Here is a 22,110-nt window from a genome sequence, read left to right on the forward strand (position 1 = left end):
AGGGAGGGAGGTAACTGCATAAGCACACTCCTCTGCTCTCCCTTTTTCCTCTCTGTTTTGTTGTTATTGTTGTGTGCCTTCTGCATTTCTGACTTTTAGCAACTGTAAGGCAAGCCTCTGATGGGTTTTCTTGGCAAGATTTGCTCAGCAGGGGTTAACCTTTACCGTCCTCTAAGGCTGAGAGAGTGTGACTTGCTTGAGGTCATCGAGTGGGTTTTTATGGCTGCACATGGATTCGAAACCTGGTCTCCAGAGTCATAGTCGAATGCTAAGATCACTACACCAAACTGGCTCAACTGCCACACCAAACTGCAAACCCCAGGATGGATCTATGGCAGTTAAAGTGGAATCATAGTGTGGCATGAATGGTCCATGTGCCATCTGTCAGTCAGGGTTCCCAGAAGCCTTGCCCCCATCTTTGCTTTGGAAGGAGGAAAAGGGGAGGTTTTGTAGCTGAAAAATGTTTTCAACAGAACGTGAAACAATATTATGCCTGGAATCAAACAAACTTATTGTAAATTTATATTAAAAACCTTGCTGCAAATAGAGATAGAGGAAGAAGGGGTAAAGGACTCCATGATTTACTGGCTGAAGCGCATAAGTCATTCAATTCAATTATTGCAATGGGAGAAAACATGGAATAAAGGAATTAAATATACAGTTAGTCAGAATTTAAGAGAGACCAACAATAAAATGGTATAATCCAGCCAAAATTTCAAAAATATATGAAAGTACAGGTAACAAGTGCTGGAAGTGTTGTGAAGTCCCAGGAACCTTTTACTACTGCTGGGATTGTTTTGAAAGCAAATATTGGAAGAGAATCAATGATGCAATAAGTAGTATGCTGGATATTAAGATACAAAGGATAACAGGGTGCTATTTATTAGGTATTTATTATCATTTATTTATATAGGGCCATCAGTCTACAAGGTGCTTTATTATTTTATTTATATCTATATCCCGCCTTCCTCCCGGTACAGGGACTCAAGGCCTCTTTACAACAGAATAAAACATTTGTAACTACTTCAATATAAAATACTAAAATACAGTACTAGAATAGAACACAATACTAAAAATGCACTGGTAAAATACAATAGCAAGCCCCAGTGCAAAAAAGCTGCACACACAAACACAAAATACACAACGAAACAGATAATCAGTCCTAGTAAAAATATTTGTTGAAGAAAAAATGAAGAGGAAATTTGGCAAAATACTGTTTTATATGACTACAACAGCTAGAATTGCCTTTGCTCCAAAATGGCAGGCAAAAGAAGGTCTTGAGTAAGGAAGAATGGGTCCTTACATTAAATGCGGTGATAGAAATGGACAAGGTAACTCAGTTACTGAAAAACAACTTGTTAGGAAAATTCTATAAGGAGTAAGAATTAGTAATAAGCTTCTTGAAAAAGAAATGGGGAGCACTGGCAACAATAAGTTTTCCCACCAAAGATAGTAGGATAGAAAGTCTATGCTTGAATGATGTCAAATAGAAAGTGTTGAGGAAAACAAGAGATATATAGATTGAGCATCAAAGATTTTTTTACAATGTAAGGAAGTCATTAACATAAAGAGAGAAGAAATGGTGCCGGCAAGAGATGAATGAATGAAAGTGAAATGAACGTGTAAGAAAGTTTGGAGAAAAAGTGAAAGAAAGTGATAATGAAAGAATGTTGGGAGGAGAGGAGTGGGAAAGGAGAGATAAGGAAGGAAAAGGGGAGAATGTAATGTACGGTGAAACGCTATGATGATAAAGTAATGTGTGAGATAAGAAGGACTTAGTATTTATGGTCTTATTTTTAGATAATGTTTATGATAGAATTGAAGAGGTTCTTTATTGGATGTTTTCATGTTGCACTACTACTCTGGAGACCAGGGTTCAGAACTTCCTGACAGCAAGAGCTGTTTGACAGTGGAAGATGCTGCCTTAGAAGATGGTGGAGTCTCCTTCTTCGGAGGTTTTTAAACAGAGACTGGATGGCCATCTGTTGGGAATGCTTGAAATGTGTCTTCCTGCATAGCAGAAGAGGGTTGGAATGGATGGCCTTTGTGGTCTTTTCCAACTCACTGATTCTATGATTGGAAAAGGCCTTTAAATTCCAGAGTAATATGTAGATACACTGCCCCTATCGACACTGAAGCCTTGGAACGTGTGGAGCTGTAATGAAGGAGAATGTACCTCTGGGCATGCTCAGAGTCCCTCTACTAATGGGCAACTGCCACAGAGAGCTGGCACAGGGATGCTGACCTATTTTGGCAGGGTTTTGTTTTGACCTTGCTATGCACTAGCTGCATGAGTTTGATGCTCAGCTCTCTGCCTCAGCTCTCCCCTGCTGCCCCCTTCTCCTTCCAGTCCCATTTCTCCCATCTTGCTCTATGACTCTATGTGCATCTATTTGAGCTTGTTCACCTTTGTGCATCCCTCCCCGCCTTCCTCCAGCCTCTCCACTCTTCGCATTGTCGGCTGCCCTTTGTAGCTGAGCGCCTCCGATAATGACATCCAGCCCTGGCACACCACTCCCCGCAGAAGACATCAAGCTAATTATATTCAATCACTTGTTCCCCCTTTCATCTGCTCCAAGAACCGTAAAATGCTCCAGTGTCCTCCCGACTCGTCTCAATGAGTATTATTGAGGCAAATAGTTTAGGAAGTTTTTAAAAATATCAGAAGAAAAAAAAGAAAGAAAGAAAGGAAAGGAAAGATACACAAGCAACAAAAACAGCCACCGTCCCCTGGGAGGCTCAGACATTTTATGTGGATGAGGACAGTGCTCCGCAGGGACATGAGAAGTGGTTTATATAAGCAGTTCTTCCAGATGCCCAGCCCTATCATTCAGTGTGTGCATGTGAAGGTCTCCTCTGTGGCAAGACAACAGAGATCCCCACATTTGCCAGCCTTGGATAACATACTACTATTACTAGCTACTGGAGACCAGTGTGGCATAATGGTTTGCATGTTGGGCTATGACTCTGGAGACCAGGGTTCGATTCCCATCTTGGCCGTGAAACCCACTGAGTGGCCTTGGGCAAGTCACACACATTCATCCTCAGGGGAAGACAAACATCCTCTGAACAGAGCTTGCCAAGAAAACCCCATGATAGGTTTGCCATAAGCTGGAAACATCTTGAACACACACAACACACACACACATTACTAGCCACCAGTGAAACTGATCAGCAGCAAGGTCAAGTAGACAGACAAAAGATTATGGCTGATCCTACATCATGCTTGGATTGTGTAAATGTACATTCTTTGACCATAAGCCAGCATCCTTCCCCCATGTAGCATAAAAATGCAAATAGGGATAAACTATGCCAACATTTTGAAACCCCCACAGAGAATGGTGACATTGTCTGACACATGTCAATGACTGGGTGATATTGTGCAATGAGCAATATGCAACCACAGTGTACAATGCGCAACTACAATGTGAATTGCGCAATCACAGTGTGCAATGCACAACTGCAATGTGCAGCATGCAAACACTACCAGGTAGCTGGCCTCAAATTCCAAATTACCTGTGCTACTGAACCTTACATTGCCTTTACGTCGACTGCAGCTCATGGCAACACTACTCTTAGCGGTTTCTTGGCGAGATTTATTCAGAGGAGATATGGCATTGCCTTCCTCCAGGCCTGAGAGAGTGTGACTTGTCGAAGGCCACCCAGTGGGGTTTTATGACTGAGCAGGTCTCTCAGAGGTTTAGTCCAACACTCAAACCACTAAACCACACTGGCACCCAGGTCTTCCCAACAGATATTCTGTCAAACCTGCTGGAGGTGCTCCATAGGTTCCAAAGGATGATCCCACTGCTTTGCATCCAGATATAGGAACATACCTGCATGATTCTCTACCACCTCCTGCTCTCCACTGCATAGTAAAAGACCATGCGGGGATGTGTGTGTGTGTGTGTGTGTGTGTGTGTGTGTGTGTGAGAGAGAGAGAGAGAGAGAGAGAAATTAAACCAGTTTAAAGTGGAGTTTAGTTTTTGTGTGGTCAGTAGAGAATTCTGACTTCCCCAAAGATCAAAAAAGTGAGTTACACACAAATAACCTGGACTGACGTATTTTGTTACCCAAATGCAAGGGTCCCGGAAGGGCATCTATACTTAATGTTCATAAGTTTATTGCATGCCATTTCCAGACCACTCTGGGCACTGGATGGGAACAGAACGGGCGAGAATGGGTGTTACCACACAGGAGAACACCGCCAATGCTGCCGGGAGTCGTCAAGATGTTCCCCATCTGTGCTATGACAGTCAGTTTTGAAGAATGGTTCAAAATCATTCCTGCAAACTGGCTGCCATAGTATGGATGGGAATGGCTTAGGGATCAAAAGCGTCCCTGGAAGGGCATCCCAGAGGGTGGGAGAGGCCACCGAGAAGGCTCTCTCTCATGTCCTCACCAGCTGAGCCTAGGATGATGGCGGGACCAAGAGAAAGCCTTCACCGGAAGATCGTAGGGCTCTAGCAGGTTCGTATGGTGAGATAACGTTTTTTCAGATAATCTAGACCTAAGCCATGTAGGGCTTTATAATTCATAACCAGCACCTTTGAATTGTGCCTGGAAATGAACCAGTAGCCAGTGAAGCTGTTTCAGCAAGGGAGTTGTATGGTCCCTAAAACTGCTTCTCCTCCTCCTCGGATCAAGACAATTGTCCTCCTCCTTGGCTCAGGACAATCAGCGACCTGGCTGCTTTCTATCCTCAGACAATTCCACTGGCGCTTGCAAATATGCAGGTGCCCACAATGCAATCGTTGCTTTATTCGGCGTTGAGTAAATAATAAGCTCCACAAATTCCCAGGGCATGGGCTTTGATAATTGATTGTATAAATGGCTTCTTGGAAGCTTTTATGGCCTCTCGAGAATGCGTGCCCATGAAAGACGAGGCTCTGCAAACAAGTCTGCATTGTCTCAGCTCTCTTTCTCTGAGACTCATCCATCATTTGTACATTCAGGGATGAAGGGGGGCTGGGTGGATGTGGGAGAACCAGCAGTTTCTAAGAGAAACTACTCATGGAGGCCCCCTCTAATGCTGGGAAGAAAGATTGGGAGGAATCACGAGAGGCCAAGCATGGTTGCAGGAGGAATTGCTTTTGACAAGAGTAGCAATTGGAAGTGTATACTAGAATAAGAAGGAAGGGCGTCTTGGTAGTGATACAGGAAAATAGGCCAGGAGATGGCTGGTCCAAGCTTGAAAGATGGCTTGAGTTGGTGGCAGAGCCATCTCAGAGCTTGGAAAGATGCTTTCAAAAATAAATTTGTTCCTCTTGTTTGTGGCCATTGCTCTCCATTTATTCCTGTTAGAGTTGATGAAGTAGATGGGCATTACTTCCTTAATAGAAAATGTGGTCCCAGAGGCACAAACCATTTGGAAAGAATAAGGATCGGTTCCACACCACAGAAACAAAGAGCACTTCAGCATGTTTCAGCAATTTAGAAAAGAAATTCAAAACCAACAAGGATCTGGGAGTCTTAGGATAGACCACAAGCTGAACATGAATCATGTTCATACTTGGATGGGAGACTGCCAATGAATACCTGGTGCTGTAGGCTCTACTTTAGAAAGAACTAACAAACCACCTCTGAGTATTTCTTGCCTAAGAAAACCCTTTGAAATTCATGGGGTTGCCATATGTGACCTCTGACTTAAACCCCTTCCTTCCTTCCTTCCTTCCTTCCTTCCTTCCTTCCTTCCTCAACCTATCATAATTCATCCTCACTTTTTCCCTCTTCTTCTCAGTTTTCCTATCTTTGCTGTCAGTCCCCAGTGGCATTTTATTAATCCATCTATTTTCCGGCCCACGCTTGGGTGCTCTTGTTTTACTCCCGGTTTAATTTCCATGGAGCATAAAACACTCACAGCCCTGACAAGGCAAGAATTATGACTCCCAGAGTTGCTTTTTACGAGGCCCCTTTGAAAAAACTTGCTACTTGCCAAAAAAATTAGTGGTTCGAAGGACTGAAATACTGTCTAGGGCTGTAACGCTCTAATTATCACACTTAAGTGGCGATTATTACAACTATTTGGCACAAGGGTGGGTGTGCCCTCACTTGTCACACCGGCAATGGAAATCCTAACACCAGAGGTGGTTATTCTCCAGTCTGCATTTCCCCCGCAGGTGAAGAAGAGCAACATTTGTCAATGAATGCCAAGTGCACTGACTTTCCTCTGTATAGGTATCAGCCCTGTTTAAATATTTAAAGGAGTGTTATACTGAGGATGGAGCACGCTTGTTTTCTGATGCTCTAGAGAATAGGACACAGAGCAACGGATGCAAGCCACAGGAAAAGAGATTCCAGCTCAACATTAGGAAGAACTTCCTGACAGTAAGAGCTGTTCAACAGTGGAACACACTCCGTTAGAGAATGATGGAATCTCCTTCTCTGGAGGTTTTTAAGCAGAGTCTGGATGGCCATCTGCCAGGGGTGCTTTGTGAGTTCCTGCATGGCAGTGGGTTGGATTGGATAGCCCTTTCTATGATTCTATGGCCTTGGGCAAGCCACAGTTTCTCAGCCTCAGAGGATGGCAATGGCAAACCCCCTCTGAACAAATCTTGCCAAGAAAACCCCATGATCGGTTTGCCTTTGAGTCACCATAAGTTGGAAATGGCTTGAAGGCACACAACAACAGCAAGGCCCCAAAGAGCAATGGCTTCTCAAAGAAGTGCTAGACAGACCTGGCTTCAAGGAGATTGTGAAGGGTGGATGCAGGGGACAGAATGCATTAAAAAGGCCCAAGTTTGCCTCGGGGGAGATTCAGACTAGATTTGAGTCAGGATTTGGAGGTGCTACAGACAGGATTTTGCTTTCAGCCAGACAGCGTCGATCGTTGATATGGACAGGGTGTTGAGTTGATTGATTTGGACAAGAAGAGGGAGATTTGGATTTGGATAAGAAGAGAGAATTGCCCATGATATTGTTCTCCTTGTTGTGTGCCTTCAGATAGCTATTATCATAGAATCATGGAAGAGACCACAAGAGCCACCCAATTCTAACTCCCTGCCATGCAGGAAGACACCATCATAGCGCTCCTGATGTGTGTTTCTGACTTATGGCAACCCCAAGGCAAGCCTATTGCGGGTTTTCTGGGGCTGAGAGAGTGTGACTTGCCCAAGGTCACCCTGAGGGTTTCTATGGCTCAACAAGGAATTGAACCCTGGTCTCCAGAGTCCCAGTCCAAAGCCCAAATTACTACACCACATTGTTTTGTATGCATAGCCTGACTCCAATTCAGGCATGACAACCAGCCAGAGACAGGTTTCAAACAATAACAGAAGTAGATTTATTAAACACCATTTAATAAATTAGATTTTATTATTTTCTCATACAGTGTTTAATAAATCTACTTCTGTTATTGTTTGAAACCTGTCTCTGGCTGGTTGTCATGCCTGAATTGGAGTCAGGCCAGGCATACAAAACAAAAGAACATGCACAATAACACAACCACAAATCCACACTTATAGGAGTCTTTATGGTCATCTTGTCTAGTCCTCTGGCATGCAGGAATGTACAGCTAAAGTGCTATTTAAACAGGGCTATCATATCACCTCTTAACCTTCTCTTCTCCAGACTAAACATTCCCAGATCCCTAAGCCGCTACCTATATGATTTGCTGGTTTCCAGACCCTTCATCATTTTTGTTGCCCTCCTTTGGACAAATGGCTCCAGTTTCTCAATGTCATTTTTAAATTGTGGTGCCCAGAACTGGACACAATATTCCAGGTGGGGCCTGACCAAAGCAGAATAGAGTGGGACTTCCCTTGATCTAGAGACTATGCTTCTATTGATGCAGCCTAAAATCACATTGACCTTGTTAGCTGCTGCATCGCACTGTTGACTCATGTTCAACTTGTGGTCTACTTGGACTCCCAGATCCCTTTCACACATAGTTTCATTCAGCCAGGTGTCCCCCATCCTATATCTGTGCATTTTATTTTTCTGCCCTAAGTGCAGTACCTTACATTTCTCCGTGTTGAATTTAATTTTGTTAGCTTGGGCCCAGCTTTCTAGTCTCTTCAGGTCATTTTGAATTTTGATCCTGTCCTCTGGAGTATTAGCTATTCCTCCTAAATTGGTGTCATCTGCAAATTTGATAAGTATGCTCCCAATTCTGTCATCCAAGTCATTGATAAAGATGTTGAATAGCACTGGGCCCAGGACAGAGCCCTGTGGGACCCCACTGGTCACTTCCCTCCAGGATGAAAAAGAGCCATTGCTGAGCACCCTTTGGCTTCGGTCAGTCAACCAGTTACAGATCCATGTAACAGTTCCTTTGTCTAGCCCACATTTTACAAGCTTGTTTGCAAGAATATCATGGGAAACCTTGTCAAAGGCCTTAGTGAAATCAAGATATACTATATCCACAGCATTCCCTTCATCTACCAAGCTGGTAATTTTATCAAAGAAAGAGATCAGATTTTTCTGGCATGACTTGTTTCTCTGAAACCCATGTTAACGTTTGGTGATTATGGCATTGCTTTCTAGATGTTCACAGACTGTCTGTTTAATGATCTGCTCCATTAAACAGAGAGTCTGTGAACATCTAGAAGGCCCCTTGGAGTCCAGATTCAGCCCAGGAAGTTGTTTTGCAGCATCAGTTCCCAGTCTGCATCCACGGGCCCTGAGCATCTTCATGCCCAAATGCTCTGCGCACACAGCTCTGCTCCAACAACCTTGAAGTGGATGCAGATGCTTTCCACTGTTTCCGATGGAGCACGCCTGTACAAGACGCAAATGAGATTCTGGTCCTCGTCACCAGAGATGAGGAGCATCTCCTCTTCCACATCAGGCAGATAAATGTTGCATGGCAAATGCTCCATGTCGAGAGGGGGAGAAGAGGTGCTAGTTTGGCCCCTGGATGTTCACTTACTGAGGATTTGGCTTGGCTGGTGGCCTTGGGGTCACCTACTTAGCAGTCCCTGGCCTCCTTGCCGCCTCTTTCCCTTCCCCTCCATTTTCTGCCGCTACCTCCAATATTTTTCTCCCCTTCTTTCTGACGGCCCACACTGAGCTCAAAAGGGCTTTGCGATGTTGTCATGCCAACCGGGCTACCACAAGATATGCGGCCCACAACTCGGCAATGAAGGTCACTCTGAACAACATCAGACAATATTTGAAAACCAAGTGGGACTCCCTTTGAAAGAGAGACAGCGGCGGTTGCTTTTCCTCTCATCCCCAGCATGAAAACAATATTTTTTGTGGTTTGTTTTTTTTTTGGAAGAGAAAAAGCACCACACTTTGCCCTGTGAGGACACAGTGCACCGGAATAAAGGAGATTGTTGGATTTTATTGGTGTCTGTGTGGGGTTTTGCAAAGAGTTTTCCTACAGTTTGAGAAAGAAGAGCATGATAGTGAAACACAGGTGACATTGACGCCTATCCAGTTACATCTTCATTTTCATAACAGCTGTTCCGCAGCCGTTGCTGTTATGACAAGTAAACCCACACTAACAATATGTGTTAATTTCTTTAATGGGCCTGCTTCCCCTCCCACTTTTCTTCTTCTTCTTCTTTAACAAAATGAGCAACAACCTGCAATAAAAAGATGGAAGAAGGCTACAAATACAGGTTGAGATTCCCGTATCTGAAACGCTTGGGACCAGAACAGTTTTGGATTTGGGAATTTTTGGATTTTGGAATGCTTGCATATGGATAAGGAGATAAGGCAAACGTATCACAGGGTTTTCTTGGCATGTTTCTTTAGAGGGGGTTTGCCATTGCCATCCTCTGAGGCTGAGATAGTGTGACCTGCCTAAGGTCACCCAGTGGGTTTTCATGTCTGAGTGAAGATTTGAACCCAGAGTCATAGGCCAACACTCAGACTAATATACTAGGCATAGGTGTGTACCATCCAACATTTTCAGAGATGAAAATTGAAACGTGTGACCAAGCAACATCAGAGTGTGGTCAAGATGGTTAAAGTTATCAACAAAGAAGAAAAGACAAGCTATGAAAGGTTGCAGCACTTTGCTTTTGCTTGAGCCTACAGGGAAAGGCAATATTCTTCCCCTTCCTCTCTTCGTTCCTGCTGACTTAACTGAGTACCAACTACCTTTGCAGTTTGAATTCAGTTTGCAGCAACTGCAATAAGCTGAGGACAAAGGAGGAAAGTGGGAGTAGCAGAGAGAAACCAGGACATTTTAAAAGCAGCTGAATAAGTGAGACACCAGATGACGAATCTGGTGCCAAATCGGCACAGTTTCAGGGTTGTTGTGTGGCTTGGGATCTGCAGAAAGAGGCTGGGAAACCTTATGGCCAGTCATGTAGACGCAAGGGAATTGACTTGGACATAGGTCAGGCTCAGGTTGCTTCAAAAACTTGACTTGGACTTGACTTGACAAAAATGGCACACTGGCATGACATGACTTGAGACTTGTAAAATTTTTGTGACTGACTTGCTGGTGCCATTCATTTTGAGCATCAGATAAGACCTGCACCGAAAGTGTAGAGCACATTTTTGGAAGGGAACAGTAAACACTGTTTGAAGGTTGAGAGGTGATCTGATACAGCCCTGTTTAAATATTTGAAGGCATGTCGAGGATGGAGCAAGCTTGTTTTCTGCTGCTCCAGAGACTAGGACAGGAAGCAATGGGTGCAAACTACAGGAAAGGGGATTCCAAAGAAAACATTAGGAAGAGGGTAAGAGCTGTTTGACAGTGGACCACACTCCCTCAGAGAATAGTGGAGTCTCCTTTGGAGGTTTTTAAACAGAGACCGGACATCCATGTTGGGCATGCTTTGATTGTGTATTCCTGCATGGAAAGGGGTTGAACTGGATGGCCCTTGTGGTTTCTTCCAACTCTATGATTCTATGTATTATGCAATGGGCTTGCAGTGAGAGAATCCTTCTAAAGCTTTTGAAAAGCAGGGACAGGCTGCCAAGCAGACCTCAACATCAACACATGGCCATTGCCTAATGCACTTGCTGTTCCCTTCAAGAAACGCAGCCCACTTCCTTTTTTTTCTGTTAAAAGCTGGCTCCCAGGCTGGAGATTTGACTTGAGACTTGACTTGAAAGTATCTTGCAAGGACTTGAGACTCGACTTGAGGCTTGAGGGTAGAGACCTGAGACTTGAGATTTGACTAAAGACTTCGGTCAGTATCACACTACACTATTATAGCAGTGTTATTCCACTTTAACTGCAACGGCTGCCTCCAAGGGAATTCTGGGATTCGTAATTTGGTGAGGCTTAAGAGCTCTTTGGCTGAGAATTCAAAATGCCCCTCCATAAACTGCAAATCCCAGGATTCTACAGGAGGCAGCCAAAGCAGTAAAAATGGACTAATAGTGCTATAATAGTGTAGTGTGATATTCAACTTGGAGTAAACGGCTTAAATCCATCACTGCTTATGGCCTCTGTGGCTTGCACTCTACTCATCCTTGTGATAAGTGCATTAATATGGTGGAGTCAGGGCTTGCAAAGTCAAAGTCACTTAACTTTTGGATGCGCAAGGGTGCGTCATCATCTGCTACTCCACTTGGATTCCTCGGCTCTCTCAGGGTTTAGCTACTATGCGCAGAGTGGTTGGAATGGATTTCCTCATCACTAATGTTTTGTTGCTTGGGTCTAGCTATCTGAAGAACAGCATCTCCCTATATGAACCTTCCTGGCTTCTAAAATCCTCAAGGGAGGTCCTTGCTCCCATCATCTTGAGGGGTTTGTTTGGCACAAACATGGGAGAAGGCCTTCTTGGTGGCTCTTCCCAGGCTTTGGATCTCATCCTAGTCGTCCTTGTTGTCCTTCGATGGCAAATGAAACTCTTTCTTTTTTCAATAAGCTTTTCAGGAATTGACTGCGAGGGCTTTTCATGGTCTGCTTTTCTGCTGATTTCTTATCTTTTGTCTTTTAACTGATTTGTTTTAAAGGGATTAAATTCTATGTACAGTTTAATTCCGTTTTAACAATAACTTTTTGCACGTTTAACTCTTCTCCTTGTAGATCGTTTTAACTCTATTTATTCTAATTTTTGTAAACTGCCTTTAGTCCCAATGTTGGGGGAAAAAGGTGGGATGATAACAACAACAATAATAATTGATTATGAATACAAAATGGGGGGATATGAGGCTGTGAATAGGACTATTAAAGGGATTATCTGCGTGAAAGCTAAAGGAAGTTTATAATAAATAATTAGACCGTTCCTTGGGTGGAAGGGACAGCATTTAATCTTAAAACATTTGTATATGAGGATTTGGGAATTGAGTTCCAGTTTAGTTAGTAAATGAATATATTATGGAGTGTATCATGTGAAATGTAGAAAGCGTGGTAACTGTATAGTTACACATGAATTAGATGTGATAAAACTTATATACAAAAAAAGATAACAATAACAATGATGATAATGATGATGATGATGATGATGATGATGATGGCTGATATTTTGTATCAGCTACTTAGGGTCCATTTGCACTGCAGAAATAATGCAGTTTGATACTTTTAACTGTCACGGCTCCATCCAGGGATTTGTATTTTGTTGGGGGCATCAGAGCTCTCTGACAGAGAAGGCCAAATATCGCACAAAACTATAATTCCCAGAACTCTTTAGCCATGGCAGTTAAAGTGTTGCAAAACTGTATTATTCAATGTTCAATGCAAATTCAGCCTTAGTTCAGTATACTTAAGTGTTTATGCTTATACAGTAAGTACTTATGCTTCTACTTGGTTATAAGTACATCAAGTATACTTATACTTAATCAAGTATACTTAACTAAATAACCTAGAAACTAATGAAGTATGTTCTTTTGGCTTGACCCTGCAAATCTGATGGAAATGTCAATCACCCAAAACATATTTACTGGGCATCAGCTGCATCTGTTCTGCCAGTGATCAGAGCATGGTTGAATGGCATTTCTGTCAGGTCTGTGGAGGCAGTAGTGTCAGGTCAGGAGAAGTAATTAATATTTAATTAAATATACTAGCTGATACTGGATTCTGGCTGATCATGTCTGTCTGGGGTGGTATAATTCAGAAACAGTTTTGCCGCTACATGTGTTATTTGTAAGAACTCAACTCATCCTTTCTGGACTGAGGATGTAAACTTGCATCGCCAGCTTCCTATCACAGCCACCATCTAAGCAGCAGTCTCTTGGACAATCCCAGAGGAGGAATTTAAATTTCTGAGAATCCCCTTATTCTTCTGCATTCCCTTGACATCAGTTGCACACGCCAGGATCATACAGAAACGTTGTTAGCTGTTGCAGAGAGATCATAACCGAACCACAGTGGGAAATCCCAACCACTATGTTTACCTGATGTCCCTTGTGGAACTCATCTTATGTAACCGTGAACTGAATACAGATGTTACGCCACGGGGGGGGGGGGGAGTGCAACTGCATACATAATGCAAGTTTGTTGTTGTTGCATGCCTTCAAGTCATTTTCAACTTATGGCAACCCTAAGGCGAACCTATAATGGAGTTTTCTTGGCATGATTTGTTCAGAGGTTTGCTATTGCCTTCCCTGAGACTGAGAGACTGTGACTTGCCTAAGGTCACCCAGAAGGTTTCATGCCCAAGCAGGGAACCAAACCCTGGTCTCCAGAGTCATAGTCCAACACCCAAACCACTATGTCACACTGGCTCTCTGGTATCAGCTGCATTATTTCTACAGGGTAAATGCACCCTTAGTTACATCTTTGTTCTCACAAAGGGAATTAATGGCCCATTCCACACGGGCAAAAAGTACTTGCTCGGCACGTACTAGGGTTACGAAAGGGCGTCCCTTCCGGATGCCCTAACCCTAGTACGTGCTGAGCACGTACAAAATGGCAGCACCCTTTCTACATGGGCGCCGCCATCTTGACGTCACGCACACTTAACGTCTGCACGTCGTGGCTCACTTATGATGCCGCAAGTGCGCCATTGGTGCCTTGCAACATCATAAGCGTGCCACCAAAAGAAGCCGTTTTTTGGGGCCTCTTTTTCAGCCGTAGGGAAGCCTTGCCGTTTGGAGGCTGAGGCTTCCCCGCGGCGGAAACGGAGGTGCTGGCAGACCGCCCTTTTTGGGCTGTCTGTAAAGCGCCCTTGGCACGTAACTTGTGGGTTTCATGGCCAAACTGGGGATCAAACCTTGGTCTCCAGAGTTGTAGACCAGCACTCAAACCACTATGCCACACCTTAGGGAACTTAAGTGCACATAAAACACCAACAGGTTGTATATATAATAAATGTCTGCATGAGAAGTTATGCCCTGATTGTGTTATGCAACACTTGTGTTGAAAGGCAATGCTATGCAGTGAGATATCCATCCAGATGTGCAACTAAAGGTGGACTGCACATGTAATAGGAGCACATGTGCAACTCCACCTCCATGAGCTTGAATTGAATACAAATGTTCCACATTGGACAACTATGGCCGACTATTTCTGTGTAGGAATTTATGAATATGTTAAGCAGTGGCATCACTAAAGCTGGTATCACTCAGAGCAGTAACTCATGGTGTTAATCCCATGGCCCTACTGGGACATAAGGAGAGGAGGGTCTTACCGTAAGGAACCCAGCATCTTGCCACCATCATCCTGGAATCATAGAACCACAGATTTGGAAGAGACCCCAAGGGCCATCAAGTTCCTTTCCGGGCACAATTCAAAGTGCTGGTAATGACCTATAAAGCCCTACACGGTTTAAGTCCAGACTATATGAGAGTCCATATCTTCCCATATGAACCACTTAGAGCCCTAAGATCTTCAGGAGAAGGCTTTCTCTCAGTCCTGCCATCATCGCAGGTTCGCTTGGTGAGGACATGAGAGAGAGCCTTCTTAGTGGATACTCCCACCCTCTGGAACTCTCTTCTTTGGGAGGCTAGGCTGGCCCAGTCCCTGCAATCCTTCCGCCGGCAAGTAAAAACATTTTTATGCAAGCAGGCATTTGATATATAATACATAGCAGGGTGGTTTTTACAGAGCAGGTGGGTTTTTAGTTATGTTTTTAACTTTTGTATATTTTATATGTTTTATATTGTGTGTAGATGTTTTTAATGGTTTTGAATTTTACTGAAATTTTAAATGTTTTGTCCGTGAACCACCCTGGGTCCCTCCAGGGAGAAAAGCAGCATATAATTGCAATGAAATGAAATAAATAAAATAAATCCCCTGCCATGCAGGAACACAGAATCAAAGCATCCCCAACAGATGGTTATCCAGCCTCTGTTTAAAAATCTCCAAAGAAGGAGACTCTGTCAGACTCCGGAGATTATCGCATTATTAATAAGCCCGATTTACCTCTTCCGAGTTACATTCAAATTCAGGATGCAGCAGGGAATTACTGCATGTCTTTTGCTGCCATTGCCAGCTCCCAACTGCATTCAGGCAAAAATCCGGCTAAAATCCGCCCTCAGCTGGTTGATTTGCAAAGCTGGGAAGCTCCCGAAAGTGAAAAGTGGCCATTTCAGGGTGGATTTCAGCTGGATTTTTGCATGGATTCTTTGCCTAAGAGAAGCCTGTGAAATGAGTTGCCATAAATTGACAGATTATTTGAAGGCTTTTGTGCGCGTGCGCGCACACACACACCAGTCTCAGAGTTTAGTTATCTTGGCTTCCAAGGAGAGCTCAGGCCTGATTTGCTCTAAGACCCATTTGTCTTTTTTTGGCAGTCCAGAGTACCTGAAGAAGTCTCTTTCAGCACCACAGTTCAAATGAGTTGATTCACTGACTACAGCTTTCTCAACCATGCATAGAAACTGGAAATACAATGGCATGGATAATCCTGACTTTGGTGTTCAACAATATCTCTTTACACTTGAGGATCTTGTGTAGTTCCTTCATAGCTGCCCTTCCAAGTCCTAGTCTTCTGATTTCATAGCTGCAGTCTCCATTTTGATTTATGACTGGGACAAGGTATGGAAATTTTTTGACTACTTCAATGTCTTCATTGTTTATTTTGGAGTTATGTAAATCATCGGTGGTCATTATTTGTTTTCTTAAAGTTCAGCTGTGATCCTGCCTTTGCACTTTCTTCCTGACTTTCTTCAGAAGTCACTCCAAGTCAGAACATAGTGCTTCCAAGTTTCAGTAGTCTTTCCAAGTAGTCATTCCAAGTTTCTTCATTAGTCGTTCCAAGTCCAACTCCACTTTCCCTGAAAAATTGCATAATGCCCACAAAATACAACTGCACACATATGGGAACTTAGGCATGGGTATGACACCAATAGAATTTCAACTACAGTTAGTTCCTGTGTGCAACTTATGTTCTGTCTTCCTGCAGTAGGTCATGGCCAAGGTGCAAGAGACTCCTTGCACCACAGGTCAAGTTATCCCCTCCTGTTCAGATCATGGGAAGCTCCTGTTGTCTTCCCTGTGTGCATCCTTTCTTCTCTGCATGTGGACTTTGCTTGGCAATGTTACGTTTTCGGAATAGAAATACCCATGCAATTCTAGGCTGTATCCATGAGAAAACTGGGTCCGGATAGAAGGAAGGAATACTCTATTGTGCTTCGATCAGACCTCACCTAAAATATTGTGTCCTGTTCAGGTAACCACATTTCAAGAATGAGGTTAACAAGCTGGACTGTGTCCAGAGAAGAATGGCTAAGATGGAAACTCAGCCTTATGAGGAACAACTCAGGGAGCCGGGGATGTTTCATTTGGACAAGAAAAGACTGAGATGTGACATGATAACCATCTTTAAATACCCAAAGATATGTTGTTAGAAGATGGAGGGAGCTTGTTTTCTGCAGCTCTGGAATACAAACCAATGGAAATTATAGGAGGAAAAACCCACCTAAACATTAGGAAGAACTTTTTAACCATAAGAATTTTTTGACAGTGGGATAGACTGCTTTGGGAGGTGATGGACTCTCCATAGTTGCAGATCTTCAAATTGGATGGATGGATATCTTTCAGGATGCTGTAATTCTGTCCTCTTGCGTGACAGATGGCCCTTGGGGACCCTTCCAGTTCTGAGATTGTATTATGATTCTAAGACTACAATACCCAGAATCGCCCAGATGGCATGGGGATTCTGGGAGTTGCAGTACAAAAGGTGACCTTTTTCTGCTGGCGTCCTGATAATGATCACCTTTTCTCTCCTAGAAAGGAAAGAGAAAAGAAGAGCTATGAAAGCTTCTTGGCCCTGTTTTGATGTGACAGGGAAAAGAAGCATCACAGAAGAGTGGGAGGGAGTCAAGGGAAATAAAAACTCTGGTAACTGTCAACATCAGCCCTTTGTTTAATAGCGTGTGCTTAATTAGAGTACGCACTTACTTAATTTGTTATCTGACACTTCAAACACAGAGAAGATCAATGGGAGAAAAATCTCTCTGTTAAAAGCAACCACGTTTGGGACAATGGATGGCTGACCCATGGGGGATGGCTATTGATCGGAAGAGGGAGAACTTTTCTTGGGTCGGGATTCATATTGGGTTGGGGATGCACTAAATGCTGATTGCATATCCCACCAATGTTGGGTGTTTAGTCATTTCCTACACCGCGCCTGTGTAAGGCAGCGTTCTTACATTGTCTTTTTAGTCTGTAAGCTGCTTTGGATCCCAGGCTTGGCAGAAAAGTGGGATATAAATAGGCAGAATAATAATAATAATGAGGAGGAGGAGGAGGAGGTCTGAGAAAGAAAAAGAGGAAATACATCTGTATTGATAAAATCCATGTTCTGACTTTTTCTTACAGTGTCTCGCACAAATGGCTAGATATATTTCACCACATGTGGAGATGATGTATGGGGTTTGTTGTTGCTACAGGACTTCGATCTGCTTGGAGAGGCGAGATATAAATTATTATTATTATTCAGTCCAACTCTTTTCTGCCATGCAGGAATACACAATCCAAACACTCCTTGTGACAGAGGACCATTCAGCCCCTGTTTAAAGACCTCCAAAGAAGGAGACTCCACCACAATCTCCAGGGAAATGTGTTCCACTGTCGAACAGCCCTTACTGTCAGGAAGTTCCTCCCAATGTTGAGGTGGAATCAAGTTTGCATCCATTGTTCCGGATTCTAGTCTCTGCAGCAGCAGAAAACATACTTGCTCCCTCCTCAACATGACATCCCTTCAAATATGTAAACAGGGCTATCATATCACCTCTTAACCTTCTTTTTTCCAGGCTAAACATCCCCAGCTCCCTAAGTCTTTTCTCATAGGACATGGTTTCCAGACCCTTCACCATTTTAGTCGCCCTCCTTTGGACACATGGCTCCAGTTTCTCAGCATCCTTTTTGAATTGTGCCCAGAACTGGCCACAATATTTCAGGTGGGGCCTGACCAAAGCAGGATAGAGTGGCACTATTACTTCCCTTGATCTAGACACTATACTTCTATTGATGCAGCCTAAAATCACATTGGACTTGTTAGCTGGCGCATCGCACTGTTGACTCGTGTTCAATTTGTGGTCTACTTGGACTCCTAGATCCCTTTCACATGTAGTCTCATTCAGCCAGGTGTCTCCCATAATCCTATATCTGTGCATTTTATTTTTCTGCCCTTACATTTCTCCATGTTGAATTTCATTTTTTTTTTAGCTTTGGCCCAGCTTTCTAAACTATTCAGGTCATTTTGAATCTTGATCCTGTCCTCTGGGGTATTAGCTACTCCTCCTAGTTTGCTGTCATCTGCAAATTTGATAAGTATGCCCCCAATTCTGTCATCCAGGTCATTGATAAAGTTATTGAATAACACTGGGCCCAGGACAGAGCCTTGTGGGACCCCAGTGGTCACTTCTCTCCGGGATGAAAAGGAGCCATTGCTGAGCACCCTTTGGGTTCGGTCAGTCAACCAGTTACAAATCCATGTAACAGTTCCCTCGTCTAGCCCACATTTTAGAAGCTTGTTTGCAAGAATGTCATTTATTTATAAAGCACTTTAAAGTTTGCACAGCACTTTACATGATAGGGACCAAGATAAAATAAAACACTAATATAGTAACAAAGCCTGCCATAAGGCTTACAATCTGAAACCTCAACATTACAAAATAAAAACATCTCTAAAGTAATACATCAAAAATAAAGTGGGAACAATAGCCATTATGACCAATTAGCAACCAGTAACATGGAATGACTCCCTAAACAAAATTGTCTTCAACCCGGTCTTAAAACTGGACAAGGAAGCCATAGTTCTTAATTTTAATCTGAGTCTTGCTAAGAAAGTCCTAGGATAAGATCATAAATCAGAGTCAGCTAGAAGAAACACAGCACTGACTTTGCATCAAATGTGTGCAAAGAGACTTATAAGTAACACACAGAGACACACATACTCTTCTAATTGTTGGAATTGGCCTATTGGACAGGACAGTAAACCACCAAGAGCCTCTATGGTACAGCAATTTGAGTGTTAACAAAATCAGGGAAGAGCTTTCAAAAAGTCATTTGAAGAACCAGAAATAGCTAAATTCCAAACCAACCTGAATTTTCAAGGACCTCAACCCTATTTCTAGTCTTGTTGTTGTGTACCTTCAAGTTGTTTTCAACTTATGGCGACCCTAAGGTGAGCCTAACATGAGGTTTTCTTGGCACGATTTGTTCAGAGACGGTTTGTCAAAGTCCACGAACCCCACAACTGGGAAAGTGTTATAAGCATCATTGCCTGGTGCCCCAATCTTTGTTGCCTGAATGAAAAGGTAGGGTTTTTTTTGGGGGGTGGGTTTGCATGGCAAACCTACTCTGAACAAATCATGTCAAGAAAACCCCATGATTGGGGTCCACCAGTGATACCTTTCTTGGCCAACCGAAATGCACAATATACCTGTTGCAAGAAGCCCATGGAGCTTTGAAAGCTTGCAACAAGTATATTGTGCATTTTGGTTGCCCAAGAAAGGTACCACTGATGGATTTGTGTTTGTATTTGTTAAATGGCTACCCCTGCATGTTTTCCATGATTAGGGTTTTCAAGTCAGAAAGAACATGTAGGGACACAAGCACCACCACAGAGTAGTAGTATCAGACATAACTATGACAGCAAAGCCCGGTCATGGTAGTTACATCTGATGAGCTCAGCCAGTCTTTCAATTGTTTTAATTAACTGTGACTTAATTAAGACGATCAATTAAGGCAAAATCACTGCAAGCAGAAAAAACGAAAACAAAAGAAGTGCCAGTCTTTTCACTCTCACTAAAGAATGTTTTTTTACAAAGCATTTCTAGTGACCACTTTAAAGTCAGAACATGCCAGTGAAGAAAGAAAGTCAAACCTAGACTTCAAAAGCACAAAGCACTGGGCCTGGATAGATGAATCCGTCAGTTTCGGTGCCCCTCCCAGCACATTCAAAACTTAATTTAATTTAATTTTTATCTTAATTTATTAAAATACCGATATTCTGCCCTACAGCCAAAGTCAGATCTCAAGATTGCATACACATTCCCAGATGAAAACAACATTGGCCAAGCAACATCGGAGTGTGGCCAAGAAGCCAAACATTATTAATGGGGAAGAATACATGAACTAGAAGAGGTCTTAGCAGTTTGGTTCTGCCTGAGCCTACTGAGAAGGGTCAAATTCTGCCAACTCTTCTTCTTTCCCCCAAGTTCACTGAGTATTTCTGCACTCTGAATTCAGTTTGCAGCAATTGAAAGAAACAAGGGGGAAAGTGGGAGGAGGAGAGGGAAACCGGGACATTTTAAAAGCAACTGAGAAAGTGGGACAGCAGGGGATTAATTGGGATTGTCCTTCCCAAATCAGGACTTCAAATAATTTCAGATATGAAATGGTAAAAAATAATGGACACTCAAAAGACATGTTAAATGATCAAACGAATTAAAATAAGATCAAACAGTTAAAACATTGTAGATAGAGTCCAGAATCCTTTTGTTAGACCCAAACAAGGTAGACCAAAGATGTGAAACTGTGGGGTTATTCAGACCATGAAAATAATCCCGGTAGAACATGGGTTAAATCTTTGTTGTTCACATGCATTTCAAATGCACCTGAGTAAGTTTTTCTAGGAGGGGCTGCCAAAACCCCACTTAACCCAGGTTAATCGATCTTGGGTTTGTTCCCCAAGTTTTCCTAAAAGATTTGCATTGTCGGATGTGTGAATGACTGACATGAATAGACCTGGGATAAACCAGGATAAAACCCTGCGTGCCTTGAAAGTGCTTCGAATACATCCGCATCATCGACTCCATCTTTATTTGAGCGCTGACATATGTGAGCAATAGAATTTGCACAGATGCGATTCTGATAAATATATATATATAGTGTGAACAACAAAACTGGAATCTGTGAGTGAGATTATTCAGATAGTCACACTAAAGCAACAATGTTTGAATAACCCCTGTGAAAGGAGTGGGGGGCATTTCCCCCTGTGCCACCTGGGAGAAGCATGGCCATACCCAACATCACTTCTAGGTCTGGGAAACAGCGGAAATATGACAGATTCCCATTGCTTTTTGATGGTACATAGGAGAGATTGGGCAGTTAGGGAAGTGAAACTACTATATTTGGGGGGCAGTTTGTCTGTTTGCGTTGTGCTTTTGGCTGTTTTCCAGCCACCAAAGTTATAGTTTTGGGTTATGATCAGGGGTCTTTAGGAAGCTCCAGGTGGGTTTCAGAGGCTGCAGAGCAGGCCCCCAGACAGTGCATCTACACTGTAGGAATAATGCCATTTGAAACCACTTTAACTGCCATGGCTCCATGCTACAGGATCCTGAGATATGTGGTTTTGTGGGGCACCAGCCCCACGCTTGGGTAGAGAAGGCTGAAGACATTGAAAAACTACAAACCGTGGGAGACCATTGGGATGGAGCTGCAGCACTTAAAGTGGTGTCACACTGAATTATTTCTACAGTGCAGATGCAACAGGGGCTGCTGGCATTCTGCCGGCCGCACTTTACCTGTGGAGTAGACACACTGAAACAATAGGATTTACCCTTGTGGCAACTCTCCATCCAACAAATGGGTCTAAACCCAAATTGGGACTAACCAAAAGGTCTCAGGCCAAAATGTTCTAATCTTTAAAGTTATTTCCATTCCAAATATGAAAACACTTTATATATTCTCTCCCCCAAATCCATAAAAGGAAATGAAATAGTAACAGTAATTTATTTATGGTCTTTGACCAAAACATCTCAAAGTTATAAAAACACTTTCAATAAAAGCACTTTTACAAAGAACTAACAAAAACAAATTAAAACCCAAATGCACATGTATACAGGAAGCATTACACTCCAACATAA

General features: G+C 43.0%; 1 protein-coding gene across 1 annotated transcript in view; it reads right to left on the reverse strand.

The window, feature by feature from the left end:
- The window catches only part of LOC149313276 (GDNF family receptor alpha-4-like), a 165,152-nt gene that overhangs the window by 42,441 nt on the left and 100,601 nt on the right, over window positions 1-22,110 (reverse strand). The gene's annotated exons all lie outside the window — the stretch shown is intronic.

This window comes from Sceloporus occidentalis, unplaced genomic scaffold (genome assembly GCF_023333645.1).
Source record: "Sceloporus occidentalis isolate IW3139 unplaced genomic scaffold, rSceOcc1.0.p SCAF_5, whole genome shotgun sequence".
NCBI lineage: Eukaryota > Metazoa > Chordata > Lepidosauria > Squamata > Phrynosomatidae > Sceloporus > Sceloporus occidentalis.